Source organism: Nelumbo lutea, chromosome 7 (genome assembly GCF_056320005.1).
Source record: "Nelumbo lutea isolate HS-2025 chromosome 7, American lotus-T2T, whole genome shotgun sequence".
NCBI lineage: Eukaryota > Viridiplantae > Streptophyta > Magnoliopsida > Proteales > Nelumbonaceae > Nelumbo > Nelumbo lutea.
This window is the reverse complement of record NC_142690.1, coordinates 53,740,707-53,757,651: the sequence shown is the minus strand read 5'-3', so window position 1 is coordinate 53,757,651 and position 16,945 is coordinate 53,740,707. Positions and strand designations below refer to the sequence as shown.

Sequence of the window (16,945 nt, the reverse complement as noted above, 5' to 3'; positions counted from 1 at the left end):
AGTGTAGTGGGCAGCCTTCTGTTGGATTTATCTAGCCTGTTCTTATCGTCAGGTAGTTGTTCAGTCAAAAGGAAGGCAATGATAGGATCCATCTAGTGTGGCTTGGCCTGCACTGGGAGTATTTGGACTTCTTCGATGGTGGGGCGAGATAACTGATAGCTATAAATATAACCCTAGCAAGTGCACTAGTTATCAAGTAGTATAAAACTATCATTCCCACGAGAATTTAACAAAATAAGTATTAGAACTATAGCCTTCCCTAATTATTTGGACAATCAAATTTCAGATTTGAGAATAAGAACTAATGAAAAAACAGAAACAAGAAAACAAGAGCAGAAGTTACAATGCTGAAGTATGTAACGATTGGTTGAATTCGCTAGGGCTTTCAGTCCACCTAACCATTACAATGAAGATTAATGGATGAGATTATCCAAGATAATTTGTCATTCCCATAAGCTGAAGTCTTTCCAATTTTATTTAATTTTCTCTTTCGAGATATACTAAAACTACTTCTATCAGGTATCCCCTCGATCTCTCGAATAGAGTTCTCAAGATAGAAGTGCATTTAAGTCCAAGGAAAAACTATTATATTCAGATGAATCATGTGTATATACCCCTATATACCATTCAATTCACACCATGAATTATATGGTTAGCTATGTGAATTCCTCTCTCGATTCATTCACATATGCCTGATCAATTAAGAGATATTCACTCCTAATAGCATTAAGCAAGATAATTCATAAACTATATAGAAATCACGATCTTGAATAAATCATAATAAAAATATATTCATTAATATGATTAAGCTTTTCACAACCCTAACTACGGATAAATTAGTTCATACTAGCAGAATAAAATAAACAAGAGGAAAGAAAGAACTCATGGTTTCACCCTTGGAGTTAAGATCTCCTCTTCTCCTTGCCTCCACCTTCTTCTTGCAGTCTTCTTGCTTTTTTGACTGATTGTTCCTCTGCTTCTTGATGCCTCTCTAATCCGCCCCCCTACCCCTTTATATAGCTTAAGGGGAGGGGTGGTTTCCTACTCTTTCTTGAAGTTAATCTCTCAAAAGTAGAAAGTCCTAGTCTAATCCTACTCTTATCTCTTTATCTAATGAACCCAATCTCTTTATCTTTATGGGATTACATAATAAATTTAGATCTGATAAGACTCTTCTCAGTTTCTTGTTCTTGGATTCGTATTAGACCTCCTTTGTGAATTGGGTTGTTGCCAGGCTTTTCTGCAAATTGGGCTTAAGCTATGGATTGGGCCTTCCTGCGAATTTTCCCCAACTTTGGGCCCTGATTTGACTTCGATGCATGCCGAATCTGCGAATTACACTGCAACCAAACACAACCAAAAGTATAAATTTTACATTAAATAGGAATACAAAACTAAACTAGGACACAAATTTATATTTAGTTCAGATTCGTATTGCAAACAAATAGCCTAAGTTAAAAATTTCAACTCGCAAATATAAAGCTGATGACATCCTCTATTTAATGCAATTAAATTATTATAAATAAAGAATCAAAGTATAGAATATTAATATATATGAGAGGAGATCTCATTGATATTATTACAGATACATGGAAAACTAAAGATTGTAAATATTTTTCTGTAAGAGGTTTCATTGCCATTTTGGCCAATCCTCTTTTATTTTTAACATTAGTTGGATCATAAAGCCATTTTGGCCAATCCTCTTCGACTTCTTAGGTAGTTAAGCCAGTTGTCAATATGCCACTGAATTAGCTTGGCTGAACCAATGCTTATCATTAGCTCAGCCCTCTTAAACCAGTCCTTAGTATCCACAAATATGACATTTTTTTTCCTGATTGAAAATAAACATTATAAGTTAAAGCATTCACATGAAGGGTCTCTTAATCTTGTTCTTTTAGAATGTATATATTAATAACCTGTATAACTCGGGATGAAATGAACTTGATGGCTGTGATAAAAGCTGTGTAACCGCCAATAATGATGATTCACGAGTAGGAATGGCAATGGGGTGGGTAGGGACGGGGAGCTTCTTTCCAATCCCATCCCCATGAAAATCCCCATTCCCGTCCCTGTTCTCAACCCCGCTAATGGGGACAAGGTAAATCCCCATCCCCATTCCTTAAGCAACAACCAACTTACCACCACCTCCAATAACAATCAGGTCACAGGGGGCAAAGTCAGTTGATGAACCTACAATTTATCTATATTCTATGAGGTTTTTGCATGAAATTTTATGATGGTTTAATTAAATTTTGCCCTATTTTATCTTGATTGCAAGAAATATTTCAGGGGAGCCAAATCAACAAAAAGAAGGCAAAAGCAAGAAAAGAAAACCCAAAAATTTATAAAGATCAGCCCGGCCCAGCCAAGAGAGCAAGAGAATTTCATTCGGCCCAAAAAGAGCAAGTGAATTCCTTGAGAAAACCCAAGAAAATAAAGCCTAGCTATGAGGAGAATTCGGCCCAGCAAGGAAGGCCCATTTTTAGCCCAAATAACAGCCTAGAGTGTAGCCCACATGAGCTCAAAAGCAAGCTAAGTTGTAGCCCAAATAGCAGCCCAAAGGGAGCTAGGGGCGGCAACTTCTAGGAGTTTCTTGAAGAGAGGGAGGGAGCACTCTAGAAGGTTCATGAGGGGGTATAATACACCCCATTCTAGAGGCTTCAAGAAGGGGCAAGAGCCCCCTTGAAAAACTATATAAGGAGGCCTCTAGGAGGGGAGAAAGTTGTTCAATTGCTTGAGAGGAAGGCTCTCCCACTCTTAGAGGTTCGGCCACCTTGAGAGAAGAGAAGAGAAGAAGGCTAGGCGCAAGGAAGAAGAAGAAGAAGGGCTGAAGGAAGTTCAAGACAAGCAAGCTAGAAGAAGAAGGTGAGTTCGAATTGAGAGTTTGTGATTCAAAGATCTTCTGTAATAAATCATTTGTAGTTTCATTCTCTTTTGATTTGAATTCAGTTTCTTAGTTATATGTTCTTTCTTCTTTCTCCTTGTTTCCATTCTTCCTTGATGTATTTCAGCTTGTAAAATTTCAGTTCAGCAATCTAATTCTTTTTTATTCATTCAAATGGTCATGCATTGTACTTGAAGTTTCTTGAATAAGGGTGTGATTGCAGATTAATTCGGCCAACTAACCTTCAAAACTCAGATCTGAATTCTCAGATCTGAGATTGCAAGATCTGAATTGCTTGAAAGAGAATTCTGATCTGCAATTTTCAGATTGGGCGAATTAATCTACAGCTTGGAATTTCTAGAGTGCTTGAGAGAGACTCTAGGAATTCAGATCTACTATTCAAGAACTGAATTGAGTGCAAGGTTAGAGATAACTTGCACAATTCAGTTGGTGATCAATTCAGATTTGAATTGATGCCTTAGAAGTGTTTGAAGAAATGCATGCATGGGGATTAGATTCTTGCTAGAGATAGAAGAACCGTCACTCATGCATAGGATGAACATGCACTTGAGAGAGGCTGTTCATGACCTTGGGGTTTCACCAAACCAAGGCTCAATCATGATTCATTCGAATGATCCAAATTGATAGATTGCTGAATTCTGAGATTGACATTTACTGCTTACTCTTCTAACCTGAATTGAAGGCAATTGGGCCAATGATTTAGATAGATTTTAATTTAGGATTTCTTAGCTTTCATTAGAGTTTTGATTTATTTGTTGATCAGATAAGAAATGTTCAATTTAGTATTGGTAATTGTTTCCTAAATCCTCGTGGGAACGATACTTCACTCACTACTTTATTACTTGAACGGCTAGTGCACTTGCTAGTGTCACAATGAGCCACACATCATCAGTCCGGAGCACATCCAAAAGTCCCCTTTGTGACCATTGGGCAGTTTATAGTGCACCCTACCAGGCATACTAGCTTTGCCAAACCCAATGTTCCCCTTGCACCAACTAAACACAACTCTCCCTCCAATTGAGCCATCAATGGTTCCTATTGGGATTGACTTGCGCCAACTCAATAAATTGATGCAGTATATACATGGGATGAACCTCCAGATGCGGATGTGGGAGGAAAGATTTGTCGCTCTGATGCAACAACAACCAAACCAGCAACAACCTCAGCAACAACAACAATAGCAGCTTGGTATCCAATAGCTTGGCCACCAGAACCAGGATAAGGTTTTGGACCCTATCCATCACGCTGACAAGTAGAACAAGGTCCTGAACGAAGAGCACAACTGAGCTACAACACCAATTGGGACTGAAAGCAACAAATCGACTAAGGTGTCAAGGAGAAGGCATCATTGATATGCATGCCACAACACTAGGAGAAGCCACCTCACTCTCACTAACAACAAGGAGGTGTTCGTAGATATTTTCACTACGCACTTGACCACCAGCAAGAGGTGCTCGAAATCAGCGACCTGCCTACTAAACATTGTCTAGCGACTAGACGAGTTGCTCTAATACTACATCAAGAGGTTCCACTTGGAGCGCCTCTAGATTACTAATATTGACTTGATAATTTAGCTCACAAGAGCTGTCAATGGCGTCTGCCACCCCGACTTGTGCTAGAAAGTAGAGTTGAACCCTCCATCTTCTATGAAGGAGTTCCTCCACTAGGCCAACAAGTTCACAAAGGTGAAGGAGGATTGGGATCCTAGTTAGATCTGATTGAGAAGAGGAAGTGAGCAAAAGAAGAAGCAACAAGTAGGAAGTAGTGACACAAAGTAAGTTGTTGAAGAGAAGCTAGTCACCCTACAACAGGTGATGTAGGTCGCCAAGAAAAGTAGGTCTCCCCACTAGAGTTCTAGATCAATCCAGCATCCAAGAACTCCTTTAGTTCAAAACCGTAGTTACACAACCCTCAATGACAAAAGAGGGGAAATTTTGATGCAAATAAAGACAATCAAGTACGTGAGATGACCACCCAGGATGAGAGGTGACCCCGCCAACAAGAACCCGAATAAGTATTGTCACTTCCACCATGATATAGGCCATGACACTGAGAATTGTAGAAACCTGAAGGACGAGATCAAGGAGTTGATTCTTCGCAGTTACCTGAAGTAGTTCATCAAGTGGGATGACCGGAGCCGACCTGCTGACTAGTGAAGGGAAGTGCCAAAGTCAAGCAGGAATTTGGACCTAGATCATCCACCTCGAGACCCACCACCACTAGAGTAGCCTATTCGTGGGGTGATCAACATAATTACCGGAGGTGTAGTATGTACTAGTGTGATAGGAAGAAACTCAACCTAAGAGTTCAAGTACGAGGATGAGAATCCACCAAAGCACCCTCGAGTGGAGGATGTCATATACTTCACTGAGGATGTCACTCGCAGGATCTAGTATCTACACGTTGACGCTATGGTTGTCAAGATGATAATCAGTATCTACACATTGTCGCTCTGGTTGTCAAGATGATAATCAATGATTTTTAGGTAAAGCGAATTCTGGTTAATTCTAGAAGCTTGACTAACATCCTCTTTTTGGGCACCTTTGACAGGATGTAGCTGGAAAGGAAGGATCTACATCCAACCAACATCCCACTTGTTATCTTCAGTGGAGACATGGTGAGGCCTATAGGCCAGATAAGTGTTCTAGTCATAGCAAGCTTGGAGCCCAACTCAGTCTATTTTGAGCATAGCTTCCTGGTGGTCGTGACTCCATCCCCCTATAACACTATCCTAGGTCGGCCTATCCTACATGCACTTTGCACAGTGGTGTGGACCTTCTACCAATCGATGAAATTCTTGACAAGGTACGGTGTAGGGATAGTACAAGGTGACCAACTAGAGTTGCACAAGTGCAATATAATGGCATTTAAAGGCCAGGGAAAGCTAGTAGACGACGTCGACTTGGAGCCACCTCTTGAGAACACTGACGAGCAAGCCCACCCAATGGAGGACATCATCTTAGTCCTATTCTTAGACATCGAGCCCAAGAAGATAGTCCAGATTGGAGCTTGCCTTGCAAAACCATTATGATCGCAATTGGTAAGCTTCTTACTTAATAACTTAGATATTTTTACATGGTTGAAAATAGAAATGCTTGACATAGACCCTTCTATTATTTCTCATTGACTTAATGTGGATCCTTTAGCCCAACCAATCAAGTAGAGGAAGAGGAACCCTGGCCCAAAGAGGTGGAGGATAGTTGACAAGGAGATCGTAAAGCTTATTGCAGAAACTTTGTTAAAGAGGTTCAGTGTCCGGTTTGAGTATCCAACCTATTGCTCATGAAATCAAATGGTAAGTGATGCATGTTCGTCGACTACACCGACCTCAATAGAACCTGCCTAAAGGACAACTTCCCGCTCCCTAGAATAGATTGTCTGGTAGATGCAACCTCAGGGCATGAGTTGTTAAGCTTCATGGAAGCATAATCTAGCTATAACTAGATCCAGATGGACTTAGAAGACCAAGAAAAGATTGCCTTTGTAACCAAATTGGAAATAAAATTGAAGCCAATGTTAATGACATGGTTGTGAAGAACCAATTTTCAAACTCTTTAATTTCTGACTTAAAATCTAATTTTGAAATTCTAAGAAAGTTTAACATGAAGTTGACCCCAAACAAGTGTTTCTTTGGGTTACACCAGAAAAATTCCATGGCTATGTAGTGCACTGATGTGGCATCAAAACCAACCCAGATAAAATACAAGCAATCCTAGATATGAGACCACCTAGGTCAATAAAGGAAGTACAAAAGTTAATAGATTAGATAGTCGCCCTAAACCAACTTATGTCTTAGTCAACTACATAATGTCTCCCATTTTTTTAAAGCCATAAAGAAAAATGACGACTTCAAGTGGATTGAGGAGTGTTAGGTCGTGTTTGACAAGCTTGATAGGTACCTTAGTTCATCGCCACTGTTGACCATACCAGCCCCAAGTTAGAGGGCACACTCCAACTTCACATCATAGCTAAGACCAAGTACCCTGACATAGAAAAGCTGGCCTTTGCCATAATATTGGTAGCTCAGAAGATGTGCCCCTACTTTCAAGACCATACCATTGTAGTACTAACTAATTGACCTTTGAGGTATGTCCTAACTAATTAACCTTTGAGAGAGTATGATATCCGATATGAGTTATGCCCAACAATTAAGGCATAGGTCCTAGTAGACTTTGTCGCTTGGTGCATGTTCAACATGCAGACCCTTGGGGTGGTTGAGCCAGTTAGAACATCGGAGGCACCAACTAGTGCAGCACCCGTCCCGACCGAGGATGAGGAGCCATAGATCCTCCATGTCGACAGCTCGTCTAACAAGTGTGGAAGCAGAGTTGGGCTAATACTTTATGGACTTAGCAAGGTGAAGTTGAAGTATGCCATCCAGTTTGCATTCGAAGCATTACACAATGAAGTAGAGTACAAAGTGTTGATAGTCAGGCTATCTTTGACAAAGGAAGAAGGTGCATAGAATATTGTGGTATAAAGCGATTCTCAACTGGTTGTCAACCAGGTGAATGGGTAGTATGAGGCCTGGGAGTCTGCAATGTTAGCCTGTTTGGCCAAGGTGAGAGAACTCCTATTCTACTTCCACTCTTGGTACATTCAACAGATACCAAAGATCAAAAACATAAAGGCTGATGTGCTTTCAAATCTGGCCAGTGCAATAGAAGTTACAAGAAGAACGGTTTACGTCAAAGACCTTCTATAACCCAAAAAAGAGAGGGTAGTAGAAGAAGTTGTTCTTGTTCTAGCAGCAAAGCCAAGCTGGATGGATCCACTCATTGACTATTTGCACCATAGGACCCTATTTGTAGACCACAATGCAACTTGGAGGGTAGAGCACTAGTTAGCTCGCAATGTTATCACTGGAGTGCAGTTGTACCATAGGTCTTTTACACTCCCCTACCAACACTGCTTGTGTCCTATAGAGGCAAAATAGGTACAATGCAAGATCCACAAGGGTCTTTATGGAGGACACCTGGGGGGTAGTGCACTTGCCCAAAAAGCGTTAAGGCAATGTTACTATTGGCCTACAATGAAGGCGGATGCACTAGAGATCATCCATAGGTGTGACAACTACCAAAGGCATGCCAACATACCACACCAACCCAACACTAACCTAAAGTACCTGACCAGCCTGCAGTTGCTCACTCAGTGGGGAATAGACATCCTTGGTCCTTTCCTACCTACGACTAGCTAGAGAAGGTTCTTGGTCATGGTGGTTGACTACTTCATAAAGTGGGTGGAAGTCGAGCCATTGGTGTCAATCATAGCCTGGAAGATACAACATATATTATGGAGGAAAATAGTGTGCAAATTTAAACTACCTAAGTGCTAATATCAAACAATGGGAAGTAGTTTGAGGACAACAAATTCTAGTATTGGTGTGTGGAGATAGGGATCCTACAGAATTTCACCTCGGTAGCTCAACCAAAGCAAACGGATAGGCCAATTTAACGAATAGGGCAATCCTCTAAAGATTTATACCTCAGTTTTCCCAAGCTAAGGGTTTCTAGCTAGACAAGCTACCCAACGTTCTTTGAGCCTATGAGACTACAATCAAAATGATAACCAGAGAGATCCCATTTAATTTACATATAGAATGTAGGTCGTCATCCCTATCGAGACCGAGGTTCCCACCTTATGGCTTGAGGCATACAATAAGGAAGCCAATGATGACGAGCTACTGACCAACATCGACCTAGTAGAAGAATTCTAGGACCTAGCCTATATTCAAACTATGATCTACCAACAACGATTAGTTTGGTATTATAATTCCCAAGTCAAGAAATGCCACTTTCGATTTAGCAAACTAGTACTTTGGAAAGTTATGGTAGAAGAGCCTGGTGTAAGTAAGATATGACCGAGCTAGGAAGGTCCCTACAGAATACTAAGGGTGAATGATGAAGGAACATGCGAGCTTGAGACATTAGATGGGAGTCAGGTACTCCATGTTTGGAATGTGGATACTTTAAGAATGTACTACCTGTGAGCTTGGGAGTCTAGCATCTACAACTGCACCAACTTCTTAAAAATTCCACTAAGTATGAAAGACCACCTACCTCAGTAACCTAGTCGAGTCGTCTTGAACTATGGAGCACGTAAGCTAAATTACACCTAAAAGAGGACACCAAGTCACTTTGAGCCAAAAGGCCCCCTATGTTGACCTAGCAATGGCATCGATAATTCAGTACGCCTAGTCGCTTTGGCATATAGGCGGTTTTGGTTACCTCCCATACTATGCTTAGTCATTTCGCATATAGGAAGTTCAAGTTATTTCCCATACTAGGCCTACTCGCTTCGACACCTAGGCAACTCAGAGTAATCCCATACTGAGTATATTTTCATTAAGTTTCAAGCTCAAAAGAGGAAAAACACGAGGTGTGCAAACAAATTCTTACTTGATTGAAGATAAGCAATGATTACATTATCGTTAGAAGAAAAAAAAAGAAGAAAAGTTATCTTATGTCGAGCTTGGAGGCTCGCCACTTTACATATGTATAGGGGGTCCAAGAAAAGTGGTAAAGGTAAATCAAAGAACTTGGGGCTCTTCATCCCCATCACCAATTACATTAGTGACATCTTCATCAGTAGCATCCTCATTGGTCCCAACTACATTTTCCTTGTTGATCCTGCCTTCTTTATCCTCAGAATCTTGCTGTAAATCGACTTGATGTTAGGTAGTGTATGCCCTTAGCTCCAATCAGATTGTTATACATAAACATTTAATGTAAATGAATAAAAGTACATAATTGATTCATGTTATACTTGGTCTGCTTCTATGTAATTACCCTTAAACTGGATAATTATGAGACTCGAGTTCATTTAGATGGTTCTCAGTCGTTGGATAGACCTAAGGAGGTTTATCCTACTAAGGCTAACACTAATGTGTTGCCAAGTTGGTTGGGGTAGTTTGTCTCAGTTGCAAGGGTTAGACTCAAAGCACATGTAGTGTGTGTTTGTTTGAAACACTAAACCTGAACCATTTTCCATTTATGCCCTAGACTTTAGATACTAGTGGGAAAAACACCTAACCCCTAGAATTGATTATGGTACTACATTGGGTGTCAAATTGGGCTCTCCTTGATATACCAACTAGAAAGTTACACCTATCTCCTTGAACCATTTTCCATTTATGCCCTAGACTTTAGATACTAGTGGGAAAAACTAGAAAGTTACACCTAACCCCTAGAATTGATTATGGTACTACATTGGGTGTCAAATTGGGCTCTCCTTGATATACCAATCAGTAAGATCCTTTAGGAGTCAAAACTTGTGTATGCGGGGCAGTCTAAAATTCACTTGAGGGGGTGATCATAGTGACAGGATCAGCCCCTTTGTCAGACAAAATGAATGATTGGTTACTACACTCTCTCTGATGGAAACCTATACTACTGACAGTTGATTTCAAACTTGTTTGAGATTTGTTTTGCAAAATATATTTATATGAATATATATATATATATATATATATATATATATATATATATTATATTTTATGAAAATGTTTGCAAAAGGAGTACAACACTATACCTTGCAACCGAGGGAGAGGTTCTCTCTTGTCAGGCAGTGTTTGATCATTAAGGGCTGAGAGGTTAAGTGCAAGACCATTTAGGGCTTTTATACCTGATGGGCTATATCTCACTTAAGTCCATTGTCCTTGGGTCTTCATAGGATGGTTGGACCCAAGGACCATTTAGTGTAAATGTTGGGCACATTAAGAGCCCATAGTTATGGACTTAGGAGTTCACTGTGCCAATATTGAATTTGGCTAGGCTTTGTTTTAGAAGCTAGGCTAAACCCATATGAACTTTTGTGAGGTCATTATTAGGGTCCTACACCATACAAAGAGAGCCAAATTATCCAACAATTATTAAAGTACGTGAGCCACCTCCGTAATGGGTCTAAAGAACAAAGATTAAATGGATTAGTCAGGGTGTCACTTGACAGCTTAAGCAGTCGTGTGACATGGAAAATTTAGATATGGATATGGGTTTGGATCAATAGATACTTATCCACTTAAAGAGTATAGATCCAAATAAATATTTGGATTAAGAAACGTCTAATTGGGTTAGGAGAGCTGCTCTTTTAGGTCTATAAATAAGAGAGGGCGAAATGTTTCAAATGATCGTCATCACTGCTCTCAATTCTCCCCCTCTCCTTTTGCTCTTGCCGCCATACATACCCAATTTGTTCTCTAACTTTTGGATTGATAGAGATTAGTTCCTACCTCTAATATTACAAGAAAATCATATCAGACTTCGTGCTCATACTCCCTTGCTTGATCCAAGTTGTTGGATTGTAGTTCTTGCTGAAAGACTGTATTACTGAACTTGCTTTATCCTAAGTTGTGCCATTTTCAGTGGAAGCAAGTTTCAATACCCACTTTGGGCATGAACACCTACTTGGGGAACTACACATGTGGATTCCATATCAGGTAATCTCCTCCATTTCTTTTTGTTTCAGATTTGGTTCAGTTTGATTCAAAAACAATCCTTAAAGAATACATTTTTTCTAAAACTAGGAATACGATTCCCGAAAGGGAGATTTTTTTTTTAAATTTCACCTAGCCATCTCGCATGGTTCAGCCATCCATATGATGGATTTCTCTTTCCTTCACCTAATTCGTCATCTCATTTGTACAGGCCGAGGACTTGATGGGCATGAGATTGAGCTCAAGATACATCGACCTCAACAACATTCGATAGAAGTTTGAAGCCTTGGCGGAAAGCACTAGTTTCAAATTCCTCTCTCTCTACGGCAAGTAGTCTGAATAGACTTTGAAATCCTTGATAGCTCAGACCTTAGAAGCTCGGACCTCATTGAGAAACTAGGCCTTGCATTTGGCGAGGTGAGCATCCTTCTTAAGCTTCTCAACATGAATCTCTAGATCATTGTTACAGTTTCTCTCATTCATTAGCTCTTCTTTTAACTTGTCAATGACTCCTACAACTCATTTCACCCAAGACTGATACTCATTTGTCGTTGCCTTAGATGCTTCAACCCTCGCCATATGCTGCTCAGATTGCTTGATAAGGGAGTGGATCATGGTGATCATCTACAAAGGAAAGTAGAAGCTAAGTATAAAAACACAATTCGGGAATAGCAGAATGAGTAAGTTGGAAACTTACTATCATGAGGAAGTGCATAGCTTAGCTGTTGAGCTTGCCAAGCTGCATCTCAAAAAGCTCAGAAACTTCCTCGGGGAAGATGGCCTCCTTGCTCTTGATTAAGGTAGTCCTAAAGCCCTTGATGGTGTGTCTCTCCTTAGGAACATCACTAGATGTTGGGGCCCTGTATTTTAGAGGGCATGCATTTGACTTTTGTGCCACCTTAGTTTCCTGTAAGGGTTTCTTTGCCTGATCTTCCTTGACTAGGTCAACAGTTGGGACCGCCTCTATAGTAATCGACGCAGAGGGCTCAGGAGATGATGACCGAGGTGTGCTCTTATGGGATACCTTTCTCTTCTTCCTCTTTCTCAGGATTTGAAGAAATCTAGAAGTTGGAATGCCCAACATGTCTCTTGTACAACAAGCTCAAGAGATAATCAAGTTAACACAAAATAAAGAAAACACGATGACTTACTTGGAGGACTTAGCTCAGCATGGATTTGCTTCTCCTCGGCCAAGAAATCCCCCAGAATCAGTTGGTGGTCAACCATGTTAAACACTCTGGCCTGCATCTACTAGTTCAGTTCCTTCCCAATGTCTTTCACTCCCTCTCTCTTGTGTGTTGGAAATGGCCACCCTCCATGATGAACTTACAATTTATCTATAATTTTTGAGGACTTTAGCATGGATTTTTATGTCGGTTTTATTAATTTTTGCCTTAATTTAGCTTAATGCTAAGAATAGGTTCAGGGATAATCAATCCAAGAAAAGGAAGGAAAAAGGCAAGAAAAGAAGGTTCAAAAAGACCAATTTCATTCCAGCCCGGTCGTGGAAGCAAGAGAGAGCACTTCGGCCCAAAAAGAGCAAGTGAATTCCTTGAGAAAACCCAAGAAAATAAAGCCTAGCTATGAGGAGAATTCGGCCCAGCAAGGAAGGCCCATTTTTAGCCCAAATAACAGCCTAGAGTGTAGCCCACATGAGCTCAAAAGCAAGCTAAGTTGTAGCCCAAATAGCAGCCCAAAGGGAGCTAGGGGCGGCAACTTCTAGGAGTTTCTTGAAGAGAAGGAGGGAGCACTCTAGAAGGTTCATGAGGGGTGTAATACACCCCATTCTAGAGGCTTCAAGAAGGGGCAAGAGCCCCCTTGAAAAACTATATAAGGAGGCCTCTAGGAGGGGAGAAAGTTGTTCAATTGCTTGAGAGGAAGGCTCTCCCACTCTTAGAGGTTCGGCCACCTTGAGAGAAGAGAAGAGAAGAAGGCTAGGCGCAAGGAAGAAGAAGAAGAAGGGCTGAAGGAAGTTCAAGACAAGCAAGCTAGAAGAAGAAGGTGAGTTCGAATTGAGAGTTTGTGATTCAAAGATCTTCTGTAATAAATCATTTGTAGTTTCATTTTCTTTTGATTTGAATTCAGTTTCTTAGTTATATGCTCTTTCTTCTTTCTCCTTGTTTCCATTCTTCCTTGATGTATTTCAGCTTGTAAAATTTCAGTTCAGCAATCTAATTCTTTTTGATTCATTCAAATGGTCATGCATTGTATTTGAAGTTTCTTGAATAAGGGTGTGATTGTAGATTAATTCGGCCAACTAACCTTCAAAACTCAGATCTGAATTCTCAGATCTGAGATTGCAAGATCTGAATTGCTTGAAAGAGAATTCAGATCTGCAATTTTCAGATTGGGCGAATTAATCTACAGCTTGAAATTCCTAGAGTGTTTGAGAGAGACTCTAGGAATTCAGATCTACTATTCAAGAACTGAATTGAGTGCAAGGTTAGAGATAACTTGCACAATTCAGTTGGTGATCAATTCATATTTGAATTGATGCCTTAGAAGTGTTTGAAGAAATGCATGCATGGGGATTAGATTCTTGCTAGAGATAGAAGAACCGTCACTCATGCATAGGATGAACATGCACTTGAGAGAGGCTGTTCATGACCTTGGGGTTTCACCAAACCAAGGTTCAATCATGATTCATTCGAATGATCCAAATTGATAGATTGCTGAATTCTGAGATTGACATTTACTGCTTACTCTTCTAACCTGATTTGAAGGCAATTGGGCCAATGATTTAGATAGATTTTAATTTAGGATTTCTTAGCTTTCATTAGAGTTTTGATTTATTTGTTGATCAGATAAGAAGTGCTCAATTAAGTATTGGTAATTGTTTCCTAAATCCTCATGGGAACGATACTTCACTCACTACTTTATTACTTGAACGGCTAGTGCACTTGCTAGTGTCACAATGAGCCACACATCAAGTTTTTGGCGCCGTTGCCGGGGATTTAGAGAAGCAATATTAGGAAACATTGAGCATTCTTAATCTGATCTCATTCAGCATTGCATTCATAGTTGGGTTAATTTGCTAACTTTTTCATTTCAGCTTGGACTGCAACTGCTGTACTACTGTAGTTATGTTTCTTCTTTCTTAAGTAGATTACTTTCTTTTTTTTGGTTTCAGTTTCATTTTAATAAAGGCATGTTTGATTTCTATTCAATCTTGGTGTTGTTCCCTTCAAAAAGAAAAAAAAAAAAAGAAAAAATTCACATAAACATGAGTGTTGCAGATCTGAGTTGCATTCGGCACTCAGATCAGCAGATTTCAGATCTGCAGCACTCAGCCGAAAAGAGTTGCTTGTGTTTCAGACTTTATTTTTTTTCTTTCTTTCATTACAAAAAGAAAAAAACAAATTTAAAAAAAAAAGGGGAGATCTTTTGAACAACAAGAGGAGCAATTGAGAATTCGGATCAGAACTCAGATCTGAGTTCAGATCTGAATTCTGCTATTGCAGATCTGCAACAGTTCAGATCTGAGTTCCTCTGAACTCAGACCTGAACTGATGAAATTTTGAGGGGAATTGGGTGTCATCACCACCCCAATTCACCCTAGGGCACTTCTGCTATTCCCCAAAAACAATTTGGTAGCAATAACTGAAGGTAAGGCAATTGAGAATTCAGATCCAAACTCAGACTTGAGTTCAGATCTGAATTCTGCTGTTACAGATCTGCTCAGTTCAGATCTGAATTCCTCTGAACTCAGATCTGAACCGATGCAAGTTTGAGGTGAATTGGGTGCCATCCCTACCCCAATCCACCCTATGATACATCCAACCTACCTCAAGGGTGAATGGATAGCAAGGAATGAGAGAAATTCAAATCTGAAATGCAGTTGATATGATGTGAGGACTGAACTGATACAGAGCATACTACGAATTCTGGGTGGACTGAATTCTTGGCTTTACCCACTTGTAACCGAGCTACATTAGCTAAGGAGGTGTATGTTTGGATTGAATAATTGTTATGCCTCAGATATTTAAGAAAAATTAGCACTTTCCAAGTATTTCTTTTAGCATTCAGATCTGTAGCAGGGCTGCTATAGTGCAACAGTTAGCAGACCTGATTTCAGATTTTTACAAAAGTTGTATGGGCCGAATAGCTTGCAATACCAAACATTGCAGACCCAATTTTCAGGTCTTAGCAAGTGTTTGATATGCATCAGCTATACAGGTTTGAGCTTCAATTGTAGAGTTTAAAATCTTTAACCCAAGCCTAACTCAGGACTGGCTTTAGTTTATTTCAGATCCTTTTAAATTTTTTTTTTTCAGATCAGATCTGATTTCAGCCCTAAAGAGCATCACAGAATTGATTCCAACCTTAATGGATGTATATTGTAGTGTATACCAATGAGTGTGTATGAGATATCCAGCTTAGATCTGAATTATTATTTATTAATTTCTCTAGACTAACAATACCAAAGACTTGTAGATCTGAACTCAGATCTAAATTGGGTCTGAATTCAGATGTTGCAATCGATGGATGTAGATAAAGGAACCTTGAATAAGATGATTGGTTTAAATCTGCTTTTAGTATAATCGGCTTCATTTATTCATGATAGGATGTAGGTTTTGTATTCCAATAATTCACTTTACATTTTCAGTGTGATAGGATTAGTTATTTATTTTCTTTTGTGAATATTGGCATTTTTATTGCTTTGACTTTAACAGTTTATGACAAGCAGACCTAAACTGGAAGAGATCCTTTACGACCCGGAGATTGAACGGACTCTCCGTGTCCGTTTGAGAGCTGCTAAGCAAATCAGACAAGAAGCACAAGAAATGGCTGAACAAAGAACTATGATGGATTATGCCAAGCCTACCCTCACCGGGACTGTCTCCAGCATTATCAGGCCAACTATTGCTGCCAATAACTTTGAAATTAAACCGGCCATAATCCAAATGATACAAAATACGATTCAGTTTTGTGGTATGGCCCATGAGGATCTGAATGCCCATATTGCTAACTTCTTGGAAATCTGTGACACCTTCAAACATAATGGGGTAAGTGATGATGCCATCCGGCTGAGGTTATTCCCATTTTCTTTGAAGGATAAAGCCAAAGCTTGGTTGAACTCATTACCGGCAGGATCTATAGCCACATGGGACGAAATGGCCAGCCGTTTTCTCTCTAAATATTTTCCCCCTTCTAAAACTGCTAAAATGAGGAATGACATCACTACTTTTTTCCAGCAAGAGGGGGAATCTTTATATGAGTCATGGGAACGATACAAGGAGCTGTTAAGGAGAGTTCCTCACCATGGCCTCTCCATTTGGCTGCAAGTGCAGACTTTCTATAATGGTCTTACTGACTCAAATAAGACCATATTAGATGCTGCAGCCGGAGGATCCATAAATAATAAAACTCCTGAGGTTGCCCATGCACTTATTGAGGAAATGGCAGCCAACAATTATCAATGGCATTCGGAAAGGACTCAAACTAGGAAGCAGCAAGGCTTGCATAATGTTGACACTTATACAACACTAGCTGCACAAATAGGAGCACTCAGTAAAAAAATAGATGAAATGCAGATAGCTGCCATGCATGTGCAGCCTCTTAATTGTGAATTGTGTGGGGGAGGCCACATCAGTACAGACTGCCAAGTT

At 39.9% G+C, this 16,945-nt stretch overlaps 1 non-coding gene across 1 annotated transcript; it reads right to left on the bottom strand.

Annotated features, from left to right (window-relative positions):
* Positions 1 to 16,498: 16,498 nt before the first annotated feature.
* On the bottom strand, positions 16,499 to 16,605 carry LOC148846424 (small nucleolar RNA R71). The gene has a single exon (XR_016102644.1). It is a non-coding gene; the product is annotated as a small nucleolar RNA R71 (small nucleolar RNA).
* Positions 16,606 to 16,945: the final 340 nt, after the last annotated feature.